The sequence below is a fragment of the Macaca mulatta genome, chromosome 17 (genome assembly GCF_049350105.2).
Source record: "Macaca mulatta isolate MMU2019108-1 chromosome 17, T2T-MMU8v2.0, whole genome shotgun sequence".
NCBI lineage: Eukaryota > Metazoa > Chordata > Mammalia > Primates > Cercopithecidae > Macaca > Macaca mulatta.
The window spans coordinates 49,666,693-49,682,248 of NC_133422.1; positions in this window are offsets into that span (position 1 = coordinate 49,666,693).

The window sequence follows — 15,556 nt, forward strand, 5'->3', positions numbered from 1 at the left end:
TCTTACCGAAAGGCTTCTGGTGGGGAAAGCTGTAACTCTGTGAGATGATTTCACAGAACACAAAGAAGTTTCTCCGAAAGCTCTTTCTCTTTGTTATCGGAGGATATTTCCTTTGGCCCTATAGTCTTCAAAGGGATCCGAAATATCTGTTCTCAGATTCCACAGAAATAAGGCTAGCAAAGAGATCCACGAAATACAGATGTAACTCTGTGAGATGAATTAACAGAACACTAAGCAGTTTCTCAGAAAGCTTCTTTCCAGATTTCATCTGAGGATATTTCCTTTTTCACCATAGGCCTCTATGCGTTTCCAAATATCCCTTTGCCAATTCCACAAGAACTGTCTTAGCGAAAGGATTCTTGAGGGGAAAGCTGTAACTCTGTGAGATGATTTCACAGAACACAAAGAAGTGTCTCAGAAAGCTTCTTTCTCTTTGTTATCGGAGGATATTTCCTTTGGCCCTATAGTCTTCAAAGGGATCCTAAATATCTGTTCTCAGATTCCACGAAATAAGGCTAGCAAAGAGATCCACGAAATACAGATGTAACTCTGTGAGTGGAAGTCACACATCACAGAGCAGTTTCTCAGAAAGCTTCTTTCCAGATTTCATCTGAGGATATTTCCTTTTTCACCATAGCCCTCTATGGGCTTCCAAATATCACTTTGCCAATTCCACGAGAACTGTCTTAGCGAAAGGCTTCTTGAAGGGAAAGCTGTAACTCTGTGAGATGATTTCACAGAACACAAAGAAGTCTCTCAGAAAGCTTCTTTCTTTTTGTTATCGGAGGATATTTCCTTTGGCCCTATAATCTTCAATGGGATCCGAAATATTTGTTCTCAGATTCCACAGAAATAAGGCTAGCAAAGAGATCCACGAAATACAGATGTAACTCTGTGAGATGAATTAGGAGAACACTAAGCAGTTTCTCAGAAAGCTTCTTTCCAGATTTCATCTGAGGATATTTCCTTTTTCACCATAGGCCTCTATGGGTTTCCAAATATCCCTTTGCCAATTCCACAAGAAATGTCTTAGCGAAACGCTTCTTGAGGGGAAAGCTGTAACTCTGTGGTATGATTTCACAGAACACAAAGAAGTTTCTCAGAAAGCTTCTTTCTCTTTGTTATCGGAGGATATTTCCTTTGGCCCTATAGTCTTCAAAGGGATGCGAAATATCTGTTCTCAGATTCCACAGAAATAAGGCTAGCAAAGAGATCCACGAAATACAGATGTAACACTGTGAGTGGAAGTCACACGTCACAGAGCAGTTTCTCAGAAAGCTTCTTTCCAGATTTCATCTGAGGATATTTCCTTTTTCACCATAGCCCTCTAAGGGCTTCCAAATATCACTTTGCCAATTCCACAAGAACTGTCTTAGCGAAAGGCTTCTTGAGAGGAAAGCTGTAACTCTGTGAGATGATTTCACAGAACACAAAGAAGTTTCTCAGAAAGCTTCTTTCTCTTTGTTATCGGAGGATGTTTCATTTGGCCCTATAATCTTCAAAGGGATCCGAAATATTTGTTCTCAGATTCCACAGAAATAAGGCTAGCAAAGAGATCCACGAAATACAGATGTAACTCTGTGAGATGAATTAGGAGAACACTAAGCAGTTTCTCAGAAAGCTTCTTTTCAGATTTCATCTGAGGATATTTCCTTTTTCACCATAGCCCTCTATGGGCTTCCAAATATCACTTTGCCAATTCCACAAGAACTGTCTTAGCGAAAGGCTTCTTGAGGGGAAAGCTATAACTCTGTGAGATGATTTCACAGAACACAAAGAAGTTTCTCAGAAAGCTTCTTTCTCTTTGTTACCGGAGGATATTTCCTTTGGTCCTATACTCTTCAAAGGGATCCGAAATATCTGTTCTCAGATTCCACAGAAATAAGGCTAGCAAAGAGATCCAAGAAATACACATGTAACTCTGTGAGATGAATTAACAGAACACTAAGCAGTTTCTCAGAAAGCTTCTTTCCAGATTTCATCTGAGGATATTTCCTTTTTCACTGTAGGCCTCTATGGGCTTCCAAATATCCCTTTGCCAATTCCACAAGAACTGTCTTAGCGAAAGGCTTCTTGAGGGGAAAGCTGTAACTCCGGGAGATGATTTCACAGAACACAAAGAAGTTTCTCAGAAAGCTTCTTTCTCTTTGTTATCGGAGGATATTTCCTTTGGCCCTATAGTCTTCAAAGGGATCTGAAATATCTGTTCTCAGATTCCACAGAAATAAGGCTAGCAAAGAGATCCACGAAATACAGATGTAACTATGTGAGTGGAAGTCACACATCACAGAGCAGTTTCTCAGAAAGCTTCTTTCCAGATTTCATCTGAGGATATTTCCTTTTTCACCATAGCCCTCTATGGGCTTCCAAATATCACTTTGCAAATTCCACAAGAACTGTCTTACCGAAAGGCTTCTGGTGGGGAAAGCTGTAACTCTGAGAGATGATTTCACAGAACACAAAGAAGTTTCTCCGAAAGCTTCTTTCTCTTTGTTATCGGAGGATATTTCCTTTGGCCCTATAGTCTTCAAAGGGATCCGAAATATCTGTTCTCAGATTCCACAGAAATAAGGCTAGCAAAGAGATCCACGAAATACAGATGTAACTCTGTGAGATGAATTAACAGAAAACTAAGCAGTTTCTCAGAAAGCTTCTTTCCAGATTTCATCTGAGGATATTTCCTTTTTCACCATAGGCCTCTATGGGTTTCCAAATATCCCTTTGCCAATTCCACAAGAACTGTCTTAGCGAAAGGCTTCTTGAGGGGAAAGCTGTAACTCTGTGAGATGATTTCACAGAACACAAAGAAGTTTCTCAGAAAGCTTCTTTCTCTTTGTTATCGGAGGATATTTCCTTTGGCCCTATAGTCTTCAAAGGGATCCGAAATATCTGTTCTCAGATTCCACGAAATAAGGCTAGCAAAGAGATCCACGAAATACAGATGTAACTCTGTGAGTGGAAGTCACACATCACAGAGCAGTTTCTCAGAAAGCTTCTTTCCAGATTTCATCTGAGGATATTTCCTTTTTCACCATAGCCCTCTATGGGCTTCCAAATATCACTTTGCCAATTCCACGAGAACTGTCTTAGCGAAAGGCTTCTTGAGGGGAAAGGTGTAACTCTGTGAGATGATTTCACAGAACACAAAGAAGTTTCTCAGAAAGCTTCTTTCTCTTTGTTATCGGAGGATATTTCCTTTGGCCCTATAATCTTCAATGGGATCCGAAATATTTGTTCTCAGATTCCACAGAAATAAGGCTAGCAAAGAGATCCACGAAATACAGATGTAACTCTGTGAGATGAATTAGGAGAACACTAAGCAGTTTCTCAGAAAGCTTCTTTTCAGATTTCATCTGAGGATATTTCCTTTTTCACCATAGCCCTCTATGGGCTTCCAAATATCACTTTGCCAATTCCACAAGAACTGTCTTAGCGAAAGGCTTCTTGAGGGGAAAGCTGTAACTCTGTGATATGATTTCACAGAACACAAAGAAGTTTCTCAGAAAGCTTCTTTCTCTTTGTTACTGGAGGATATTTCCTTTGGTCCTAAAGTCTTCAAAGGGATCCGAAATATCTGTTCTCAGATTCCACAGAAATAAGGCTAGTAAAGAGATTAACGAAATACAGATGTAACTCTGTGAGTCGAAGTCACACATCACTGAGCAGTTTCTCAGAAAGCTTATTTCCATTTTTCATCTGAGGATATTTCCTTTTTCACCATAGCCCTCTATGGGCTTCCAAATATCACTTTGCCAATTCTACAAGAACTGTCTTAGCGAAAGGCTTCTTGAGGGGAAAGCTGTAACTCTGTGAGATGATTTTACAGAACACAAAGAAGTTTCTCAGAAAGCTTCTTTCTCTCTGTTATCGGAGGATATTTCCTTTGGCCCAATAGTCTTCAAAGGGATCCGAAATATCTGTTCTCAGATTCCACAGAAATATGGCTAGCAAAGAGATCCACGAAATACAGATGTAACTCTGTGAGTGGAAGTCACACATCACAGAGCAGTTTCTCAGAAAGCTTCTTTCCAGATTTCATCTGAGGATATTTCCTTTTTCACCATAGCCCTCTATGGGCTTCCAAATATCACTTTGCCAATTCCACAAGAACTGTCTTAGCGAAAGGCTTCTTGAGGGGAAAGCTGTAACTCTGTGAGATGATTTCACAGAACACAAAGAAGTTTCTCAGAAAGCTTCTTTCTCTTTGTTACCGTAGGATATTTCCTTTGGTCCTATACTCTTCAAAGGGATCCGAAATATCTGATCTCAGATTCCACAGAAATAAGGCTAGCAAAGAGATCCACGAAATACAGATGTAACTCTGTGAGATGAATTAACAGAACACTAAGCAGTTTCTCAGAAAGTTTCTTTCCAGATTTAATCTGAGGATATTTCCTTTTTCACCATAGGCCTCTATGGGTTTCCAAATATCCCTTTGCAAATTCCACAAGAACTGTCTTAGCGAAACGCTTCCTGAGGGGAAAGCTGTAACTCTGTGGGATGATTTCACAGAACACAAAGAAGTTTCTCAGAAAGCTTCTTTCTCTTTGTTATCGGAGGATATCTCCTTTGGCCCTATAGTCTTCAAAGGGATCCGAAATATCTGTTCTCAGATTCCACAGAAATAAGGCTAGCAAAGAGATCCACGAAATACAGATGTAACTCTGTGAGTGGAAGTCACACATCACAGAGCAGTTTCTCAGAAAGCTTCTTTCCAGATTTCATCTGAGGATATTTCCTTTTTCACCATAGCCCTCTATGGGCTTCCAAATATCACTTTGCCAATTCCACAAGAACTGTCTTAGCGAAAGGCTTCTTGAGGGGAAAGCTGTAAGTCTGTGAGATGATTTCACAGAACACAAAGAAGTTTCTCAGAAAGCTTCTTTCTCTTTGTTATCGGAGGATGTTTCATTTGGCCCTATAATCTTCAAAGGGATCCGAAATATTTGTTCTCAGATTCCACAGAAATAAGGCTAGCAAAGAGATCCACGAAATACAGATGTACCTCTGTGAGATGAATTAGGAGAACACTAAGCAGTTTCTCAGAAAGCTTCTTTTCAGATTTCATCTGAGGATATTTCCTTTTTCACCATAGCCCTCTATGGGCTTCCAAATATCACTTTGCCAATTCCACAAGAACTGTCTTAGCGAAAGGCTTCTTGAGGGGAAAGCTGTAACTCTGTGAGATGATTTCACAGAACAGAAAGAAGTTTCTCAGAAAGCTTCTTTCTCTTTGTTACCGGAGGATATTTCCTTTGGTCCTATACTCTTCAAAGGGATCCGAAATATCTGTTCTCAGATTCCACAGAAATAAGGCTAGCAAAGAGATCCAAGAAATACACATGTAACTCTGTGAGATGAATTAACAGAACACTAAGCAGTTTCTCAGAAAGCTTCTTTCCAGATTTCGTCTGAGGATATTTCCTTTTTCACCGTAGGCCTCTATGGGCTTCCAAATATCCCTTTGCCAATTCCACAAGAACTGTCTTAGCGAAAGGCTTCTTGAGGGGAAAGCTGTAACTCTGGGAGATGATTTCACAGAACACAAAGAAGTTTCTCAGAAAGCTTCTTCCTCTTTGTTATCGGAGGATATTTCCTTTGGCCTTATAGTCTTCAAAGGGATCCGAAATATCTCTTCTCAGATTCCACAGAAATAAGGCTAGCAAAGAGATCCAGGAAATACAGATGTAACTCTGTGACTGGAAGTCACACATCACAGAGCAGTTTCTCAGAAAGCTTCTTTCCAGATTTCATCTGAGGATATTTCCTTTTTCACCATAGCCCTCTATGGGCTTCCAAATATCACTTTGCAAATTCCACAAGAACTGTCTTAGCGAAAGGCTTCTGGTGGGGAAAGCTGTAACTCTGTGATATGATTTGACAGAACACAAAGAAGTTTCTCAGAAAGCTTCTTTCTCTTTGTTATCGGAGGATATTTCCTTTGGCCCTATAGTCTTCAAAGGGATCTGAAATATCTGTTCTCAGATTCCACAGAAATAAGGCTAGCAAAGAGATCCACGAAATACAGATGTAACTCTGTGAGTGGAAGTCACACATCACAGAGCAGTTTCTCAGAAAGCTTCTTTTCAGATTTCATCTGAGGATATTTCCTTTTTCACCATAGCCCTCTATGGGCTTCCAAATATCACTTTGCAAATTCCACAAGAACTGTCTTAGCGAAAGGCTTCTGGTGGGGAAAGCTGTAACTCTGTGAGATGATTTCACAGAACACAAAGAAGTTTCTCAGAAAGCTTCTTTCTCTTTGTTACCGGAGGATATTTCCTTTGGTAGTATACTCTTCAAAGGGATCCGAAATATCTGTTCTCAGATTACACAGAAATAAGGCTAGCAAAGAGATCCAAGAAATACACATGTAACTCTGTGAGATGAATTAACAGAACACTAAGCAGTTTCTCAGAAAGCTTCTTTCCAGATTTCATCTGAGGATATTTCCTTTTTCACCGTTGGCCTCTATGGGCTTCCAAATATCCCTTTGCCAATTCCACAATAACTGTCTTACCGAAAGACTTCTTGAGGGGAAAGCTGTAACTCTGTGAGATGATTTCACAGAACACAAAGAAGTTTCTCAGAAAGCTTCTTTTTTTGTTATCGGAGGATATTTCCTTTGGCCTTATAGTCTTCAAAGATATCCGAAATATCTGTTCTCAGATTCCACAGAAATAAGGCTAGCAAAGAGATCCACGAAATACAGATGTAACTCTGTGAGTGGAAGTCACACATCACAGAGCAGTTTCTCAGAAAGCTTCTTTCCAGATTTCATCTGAGGATATTTCCTTTTTCGCCATAGCCCTCTATGGGCTTCCAAATATCACTTTGCCAATTCCACAAGAACTGTCTTAGCCAAAGGCTTCTTGAGGGGAAAGCTGTAACTCTGTGAGATGATTTCACAGAACACAAAGAAGTTTCTCAGAAAGCTTCTTTCTCTTTGTTATCGGAGGATATTTCCTTTGGCCCTATAATCTTCAAAGGGATCCGAAATATCTGTTCTCAGATTCCACAGAAATAAGGCTAGCAAAGTGATCCACGAAATACAGATGTAACTCTGTGAGATGAATTAACAGAACACTAAGCAGTTTCTCAGAAAGCTTCTTTCCAGATTTCATCTGAGGATATTTCCTTTTTCAACATAGGCCTCTATGGGCTTCCAAATATCCCTTTGCCAATTCCACAAGAACTGTCTTAGCGAAAGGCTTCTTGAGGGGAAAGCTGTAACTCTGTGAGATGATTTCACAGAACACAAAGAAGTTTCTCAGAAAGCTTCTTTCTCTTTGTTATCGGAGGATATTTCCTTTGGCCCTATAGTCTTCAAAGGGATCCGAAATATCTGTTCTCAGATTCCACGAAATAAGGCTAGCAAAGAGATCCACGAAATACAGATGTAACTCTGTGAGTGGAAGTCACACATCACAGAGCAGTTTCTCAGAAAGCTTCTTTCCAGATTTCATCTGAGGATATTTCCTTTTTCACCATAGCCCTCTATGGGCTTCCAAATATCACTTTGCCAATTCCACGAGAACTGTCTTAGCGAAAGGCTTCTTGAGGGGAAAGGTGTAACTCTGTGAGATGATTTCACAGAACACAAAGAAGTTTCTCAGAAAGCTTCTTTCTCTTTGTTATCGGAGGATATTTCCTTTGGCCCTATAATCTTCAATGGGATCCGAAATATTTGTTCTCAGATTCCACAGAAATAAGGCTAGCAAAGAGATCCACGAAATACAGATGTAACTCTGTGAGATGAATTAGGAGAACACTAAGCAGTTTCTCAGAAAGCTTCTTTTCAGATTTCATCTGAGGATATTTCCTTTTTCACCATAGCCCTCTATGGGCTTCCAAATATCACTTTGCCAATTCCACAAGAACTGTCTTAGCGAAAGGCTTCTTGAGGGGAAAGCTGTAACTCTGTGATATGATTTCACAGAACACAAAGAAGTTTCTCAGAAAGCTTCTTTCTCTTTGTTACTGGAGGATATTTCCTTTGGTCCTAAAGTCTTCAAAGGGATCCGAAATATCTGTTCTCAGATTCCACAGAAATAAGGCTAGTAAAGAGATTAACGAAATACAGATGTAACTCTGTGAGTCGAAGTCACACATCACTGAGCAGTTTCTCAGAAAGCTTATTTCCATTTTTCATCTGAGGATATTTCCTTTTTCACCATAGCCCTCTATGGGCTTCCAAATATCACTTTGCCAATTCTACAAGAACTGTCTTAGCGAAAGGCTTCTTGAGGGGAAAGCTGTAACTCTGTGAGATGATTTTACAGAACACAAAGAAGTTTCTCAGAAAGCTTCTTTCTCTCTGTTATCGGAGGATATTTCCTTTGGCCCAATAGTCTTCAAAGGGATCCGAAATATCTGTTCTCAGATTCCACAGAAATATGGCTAGCAAAGAGATCCACGAAATACAGATGTAACTCTGTGAGTGGAAGTCACACATCACAGAGCAGTTTCTCAGAAAGCTTCTTTCCAGATTTCATCTGAGGATATTTCCTTTTTCACCATAGCCCTCTATGGGCTTCCAAATATCACTTTGCCAATTCCACAAGAACTGTCTTAGCGAAAGGCTTCTTGAGGGGAAAGCTGTAACTCTGTGAGATGATTTCACAGAACACAAAGAAGTTTCTCAGAAAGCTTCTTTCTCTTTGTTACCGTAGGATATTTCCTTTGGTCCTATACTCTTCAAAGGGATCCGAAATATCTGATCTCAGATTCCACAGAAATAAGGCTAGCAAAGAGATCCACGAAATACAGATGTAACTCTGTGAGATGAATTAACAGAACACTAAGCAGTTTCTCAGAAAGTTTCTTTCCAGATTTAATCTGAGGATATTTCCTTTTTCACCATAGGCCTCTATGGGTTTCCAAATATCCCTTTGCAAATTCCACAAGAACTGTCTTAGCGAAACGCTTCCTGAGGGGAAAGCTGTAACTCTGTGGGATGATTTCACAGAACACAAAGAAGTTTCTCAGAAAGCTTCTTTCTCTTTGTTATCGGAGGATATCTCCTTTGGCCCTATAGTCTTCAAAGGGATCCGAAATATCTGTTCTCAGATTCCACAGAAATAAGGCTAGCAAAGAGATCCACGAAATACAGATGTAACTCTGTGAGTGGAAGTCACACATCACAGAGCAGTTTCTCAGAAAGCTTCTTTCCAGATTTCATCTGAGGATATTTCCTTTTTCACCATAGCCCTCTATGGGCTTCCAAATATCACTTTGCCAATTCCACAAGAACTGTCTTAGCGAAAGGCTTCTTGAGGGGAAAGCTGTAACTCTGTGAGATGATTTCACAGAACACAAAGAAGTTTCTCAGAAAGCTTCTTTCTCTTTGTTATCGGAGGATGTTTCATTTGGCCCTATAATCTTCAAAGGGATCCGAAATATTTGTTCTCAGATTCCACAGAAATAAGGCTAGCAAAGAGATCCACGAAATACAGATGTACCTCTGTGAGATGAATTAGGAGAACACTAAGCAGTTTCTCAGAAAGCTTCTTTTCAGATTTCATCTGAGGATATTTCCTTTTTCACCATAGCCCTCTATGGGCTTCCAAATATCACTTTGCCAATTCCACAAGAACTGTCTTAGCGAAAGGCTTCTTGAGGGGAAAGCTGTAACTCTGTGAGATGATTTCACAGAACAGAAAGAAGTTTCTCAGAAAGCTTCTTTCTCTTTGTTACCGGAGGATATTTCCTTTGGTCCTATACTCTTCAAAGGGATCCGAAATATCTGTTCTCAGATTCCACAGAAATAAGGCTAGCAAAGAGATCCAAGAAATACACATGTAACTCTGTGAGATGAATTAACAGAACACTAAGCAGTTTCTCAGAAAGCTTCTTTCCAGATTTCGTCTGAGGATATTTCCTTTTTCACCGTAGGCCTCTATGGGCTTCCAAATATCCCTTTGCCAATTCCACAAGAACTGTCTTAGCGAAAGGCTTCTTGAGGGGAAAGCTGTAACTCTGGGAGATGATTTCACAGAACACAAAGAAGTTTCTCAGAAAGCTTCTTCCTCTTTGTTATCGGAGGATATTTCCTTTGGCCTTATAGTCTTCAAAGGGATCCGAAATATCTCTTCTCAGATTCCACAGAAATAAGGCTAGCAAAGAGATCCAGGAAATACAGATGTAACTCTGTGACTGGAAGTCACACATCACAGAGCAGTTTCTCAGAAAGCTTCTTTCCAGATTTCATCTGAGGATATTTCCTTTTTCACCATAGCCCTCTATGGGCTTCCAAATATCACTTTGCAAATTCCACAAGAACTGTCTTAGCGAAAGGCTTCTGGTGGGGAAAGCTGTAACTCTGTGATATGATTTGACAGAACACAAAGAAGTTTCTCAGAAAGCTTCTTTCTCTTTGTTATCGGAGGATATTTCCTTTGGCCCTATAGTCTTCAAAGGGATCTGAAATATCTGTTCTCAGATTCCACAGAAATAAGGCTAGCAAAGAGATCCACGAAATACAGATGTAACTCTGTGAGTGGAAGTCACACATCACAGAGCAGTTTCTCAGAAAGCTTCTTTTCAGATTTCATCTGAGGATATTTCCTTTTTCACCATAGCCCTCTATGGGCTTCCAAATATCACTTTGCAAATTCCACAAGAACTGTCTTAGCGAAAGGCTTCTGGTGGGGAAAGCTGTAACTCTGTGAGATGATTTCACAGAACACAAAGAAGTTTCTCAGAAAGCTTCTTTCTCTTTGTTACCGGAGGATATTTCCTTTGGTAGTATACTCTTCAAAGGGATCCGAAATATCTGTTCTCAGATTACACAGAAATAAGGCTAGCAAAGAGATCCAAGAAATACACATGTAACTCTGTGAGATGAATTAACAGAACACTAAGCAGTTTCTCAGAAAGCTTCTTTCCAGATTTCATCTGAGGATATTTCCTTTTTCACCGTTGGCCTCTATGGGCTTCCAAATATCCCTTTGCCAATTCCACAATAACTGTCTTACCGAAAGACTTCTTGAGGGGAAAGCTGTAACTCTGTGAGATGATTTCACAGAACACAAAGAAGTTTCTCAGAAAGCTTCTTTTTTTGTTATCGGAGGATATTTCCTTTGGCCTTATAGTCTTCAAAGATATCCGAAATATCTGTTCTCAGATTCCACAGAAATAAGGCTAGCAAAGAGATCCACGAAATACAGATGTAACTCTGTGAGTGGAAGTCACACATCACAGAGCAGTTTCTCAGAAAGCTTCTTTCCAGATTTCATCTGAGGATATTTCCTTTTTCGCCATAGCCCTCTATGGGCTTCCAAATATCACTTTGCCAATTCCACAAGAACTGTCTTAGCCAAAGGCTTCTTGAGGGGAAAGCTGTAACTCTGTGAGATGATTTCACAGAACACAAAGAAGTTTCTCAGAAAGCTTCTTTCTCTTTGTTATCGGAGGATATTTCCTTTGGCCCTATAATCTTCAAAGGGATCCGAAATATCTGTTCTCAGATTCCACAGAAATAAGGCTAGCAAAGTGATCCACGAAATACAGATGTAACTCTGTGAGATGAATTAACAGAACACTAAGCAGTTTCTCAGAAAGCTTCTTTCCAGATTTCATCTGAGGATATTTCCTTTTTCAACATAGGCCTCTATGGGCTTCCAAATATCCCTTTGCCAATTCCACAAGAACTGTCTTAGCGAAAGGCTTCTTGAGGGGAAAGCTGTAACTCTGTGAGATGATTTCACAGAACACAAAGAAGTTTCTCAGAAAGCTTCTTTCTCTTTGTTACCGGAGGATATTTCCTTTGGTCCTATAGTCTTCAAAGGGATCCGAAATATCTGTTCTCAGATTCCACAGAAATAAGGCTAGCAAAGAAATCCACGAAATACAGATGTAACTCTGTGAGTGGAAGTCACACATCACAGAGCAGTTTCTCAGAAAGCTTCTTTCCAGATTTCATCTGAGGATATTTCCTTTTTCACCATAGCCCTCAATGGGCTTCCAAATATCACTTTGCAAATTCCACAAGAACTGTCTTACCGAAAGGCTTCTGGTGGGGAATGCTGTAACTCTCTGAGATGATTTCACAGAACACAAAGAAGTTTCTCCGAAAGCTTCTTTCTCTTTGTTATCGGAGGATATTTCCTTTGGCCCTATAGTCTTCAAAGGGATCCGAAATATCTGTTCTCAGATTCCACAGAAATAAGGCTAGCAAAGAGATCCACGAAATACAGATGTAACTCTGTGAGATGAATTAACAGAACACTAAGCAGTTTCTCAGAAAGCTTCTTTCCAGATTTCATCTGAGGATATTTCCTTTTTCACCATAGGCCTCTAAGGGTTTCCAAATATCCCTTTGCCAATTCCACAAGAACTGTCTTAGCGAAACGCTTCTTGAGGGGAAAGCTGTAACTCTGTGGGATGATTTCACAGAACACAAAGAAGTTTCTCAGAAAGCTTCTTTCTCTTTGTTATCGGAGGATATTTCCTTTGGCCCTATAGTCTTCAAAGGGATCCGAAATATCTGTTCTCAGATTCCACAGAAATAAGGCTAGCAAAGAGATCCACGAAATACAGATGTAACTCTGTGAGTGGACGTCACACATCACAGAGCAGTTTCTCAGAAAGCTTCTTTCCAGATTTCATCTGAGGATATTTCCTTTTTCACCATAGCCCTCTATGGGCTTCCAAATATCACTTTGCCAATTCCACAAGAACTGTCTTAGCGAAAGGCTTCTTGAGGGGAAAGCTGTAACTCTGTGAGATGATTTCACAGAACACAAAGAAGTTTCTCAGAAAGCTTCTTTCTCTTTGTTATCGGAGGATGTTTCATTTGGCCCTATAATCTTCAAAGGGATCCGAAATATTTGTTCTCAGATTCCACAGAAATAAGGCTAGCAAAGAGATCCACGAAATACAGATGTAACTCTGTGAGATGAATTAGGAGAACACTAAGCAGTTTCTCAGAAAGCTTCTTTTCAGATTTCATCTGAGGATATTTCCTTTTTCACCATAGCCCTCTATGGGCTTCCAAATATCACTTTGCCAATTCCACAAGAACTGTCTTAGCGAAAGGCTTCTTGAGGGGAAAGCTGTAACTCTGTGAGATGATTTCACAGAACACAAAGAAGTTTCTCAGAAAGCTTCTTTCTCTTTGTTACCGGAGGATATTTCCTTTGGTCCTATACTCTTCAAAGGGATCCGAAATATCTGTTCTCAGATTCCACAGAAATAAGGCTAGCAAAGAGATCCAAGAAATACACATGTAACTCTGTGAGATGAATTAACAGAACACTAAGCAGTTTCTCAGAAAGCTTCTTTCCAGATTTCATCTGAGGATATTTCCTTTTTCACCGTAGGCCTCTATGGGCTTCCAAATATCCCTTTGCCAATTCCACAAGAACTGTCTTAGCGAAAGGCTTCTTGAGGGGAAAGCTGTAACTCTGGGAGATGATTTCACAGAACACAAAGAAGTTTCTCAGAAAGCTTCTTTCTCTTTGTTATCGGAGGATATTTCCTTTGGCCTTATAGTCTTCAAAGGGATCCGAAATATCTGTTCTCAGATTCCACAGAAATAAGGCTAGCAAAGAGATCCACGAAATACAGATGTAACTCTGTGACTGGAAGTCACAAATCACAGAGCAGTTTCTCAGAAAGCTTCTTTCCAGATTTCATCTGAGGATATTTCCTTTTTCACCATTGCCCTCTAGGGGTTCCAAATATCACTTTGCAAATTCCACAAGAACTGTCTTAGCGAAAGGCTTCTGGTGGGGAAAGCTGTATCTCTGTGATATGATTTGACAGAACACAAAGAAGTTTCTCAGAAAGCTTCTTTCTCTTTGTTATCGGAGGATATTTCCTTTGGCCCTATAGTCTTCAAAGGGATCTGAAATATCTGTTCTCAGATTCCACAGAAATAAGGCTAGCAAAGAGATCCACGAAATACAGATGTAACTCTGTGAGTGGAAGTCACACATCACAGAGCAGTTTCTCAGAAAGCTTCTTTCCAGATTTCATCTGAGGATATTTCCTTTTTCACCATAGCCCTCTATGTGCTTCCAAATATCACTTTGCAAATTCCACAAGAACTGTCTTACCGAAAGGCTTCTGGTGGGGAAAGCTGTAACTCTGTGAGATGATTTCACAGAACACAAAGAAGTTTCTCCGAAAGCTTCTTTCTCTTTGTTATCGGAGGATATTTCCTTTGGCCCTATAGTCTTCAAAGGGATCCGAAATATCTGTTCTCAGATTCCACAGAAATAGGGCTAGCAAAGAGATCCACGAAATACAGATGTAACTCTGTGAGTGGAAGTCACACATCACAGAGCAGTTTCTCAGAAAGCTTCTTTCCAGATTTCATCTGAGGATATTTCCTTTTTCCCCATAGCCCTCTATGGGCTTCCAAATATCACTTTGCCAATTCCACGAGAACTGTCTTAGCGAAAGGCTTCTTGAGGGGAAAGCTGTAACTCTGTGAGATGATTTCACAGAACACAAAGAAGTTTCTCAGAAAGCTTCTTTCTCTTTGTTATCGGAGGATATTTCCTTTGGCCCTATAATCTTCAAAGGGATCCGAAATATTTGTTCTCAGATTCCACAGAAATAAGGCTAGCAAAGAGATCCACGAAATACAGATGTAACTCTGTGAGATGAATTAGGAGAACACTAAGCAGTTTCTCAGAAAGCTTCTTTTCAGATTTCATCTGAGGATATTTCCTTTTTCACCATAGCCCTCTAGGGGCTTCCAAATATCACTTTGCCAATTCCACAAGAACTGTCTTAGCGAAAGGCTTCTTGAAGGGAAAGCTGTAACTCTGTGAGATGATTTCACAGAACACAAAGAAGTTTCTCAGAAAGCTTCTTTCTCTTTGTTACCGGAGGATATTTCCATTGGTAGTATACTCTTCAAAGGGATCCGAAATATCTGTTCTCAGATTCCACAGAAATAAGGCTAGCAAAGAGATCCAAGAAATACACATGTAACTCTGTGAGATGAATTAACAGAACACTAAGCAGTTTCTCAGAAAGCTTCTTTCCAGATTTCATCTGAGGATATTTCCTTTTTCACCGTAGGCCTCTATGGGCTTCCAAATATCCCTTTGCCAATTCCACAATAACTGTCTTAGCGAAAGGCTTCTTGAGGGGAAAGCTGTAACTCTGTGAGATGATTTCACAGAACACAAAGAAGTTTCTCAGAAAGCTTCTTTTTTTGTTATCGGAGGATATTTCCTTTGGCCTTATAGTCTTCAAAGATATCCGAAATATCTGTTCTCAGATTCCACAGAAATAAGGCTAGCAAAGAGATCCACGAAATACAGATGTAACTCTGTGAGATGAATTAGGAGAACACTAAGCAGTTTCTCAGAAAGCTTCTTTTCAGATTTCATCTGAGGATATTTCCTTTTTCACCATAGCCCTCTATGGGCTTCCAAATATCACTTTGCCAATTCCACAAGAACTGTCTTAGCGAAAGGCTTCTTGAGGGGAAAGCTGTAACTCTGTGAGATGATTTCACAGAACACAAAGAAGTTTCTCAGAAAGCTTCTTTCTCTTTGTTACCGGAGGATATTTCCTTTGGTCCTATACTCTTCAA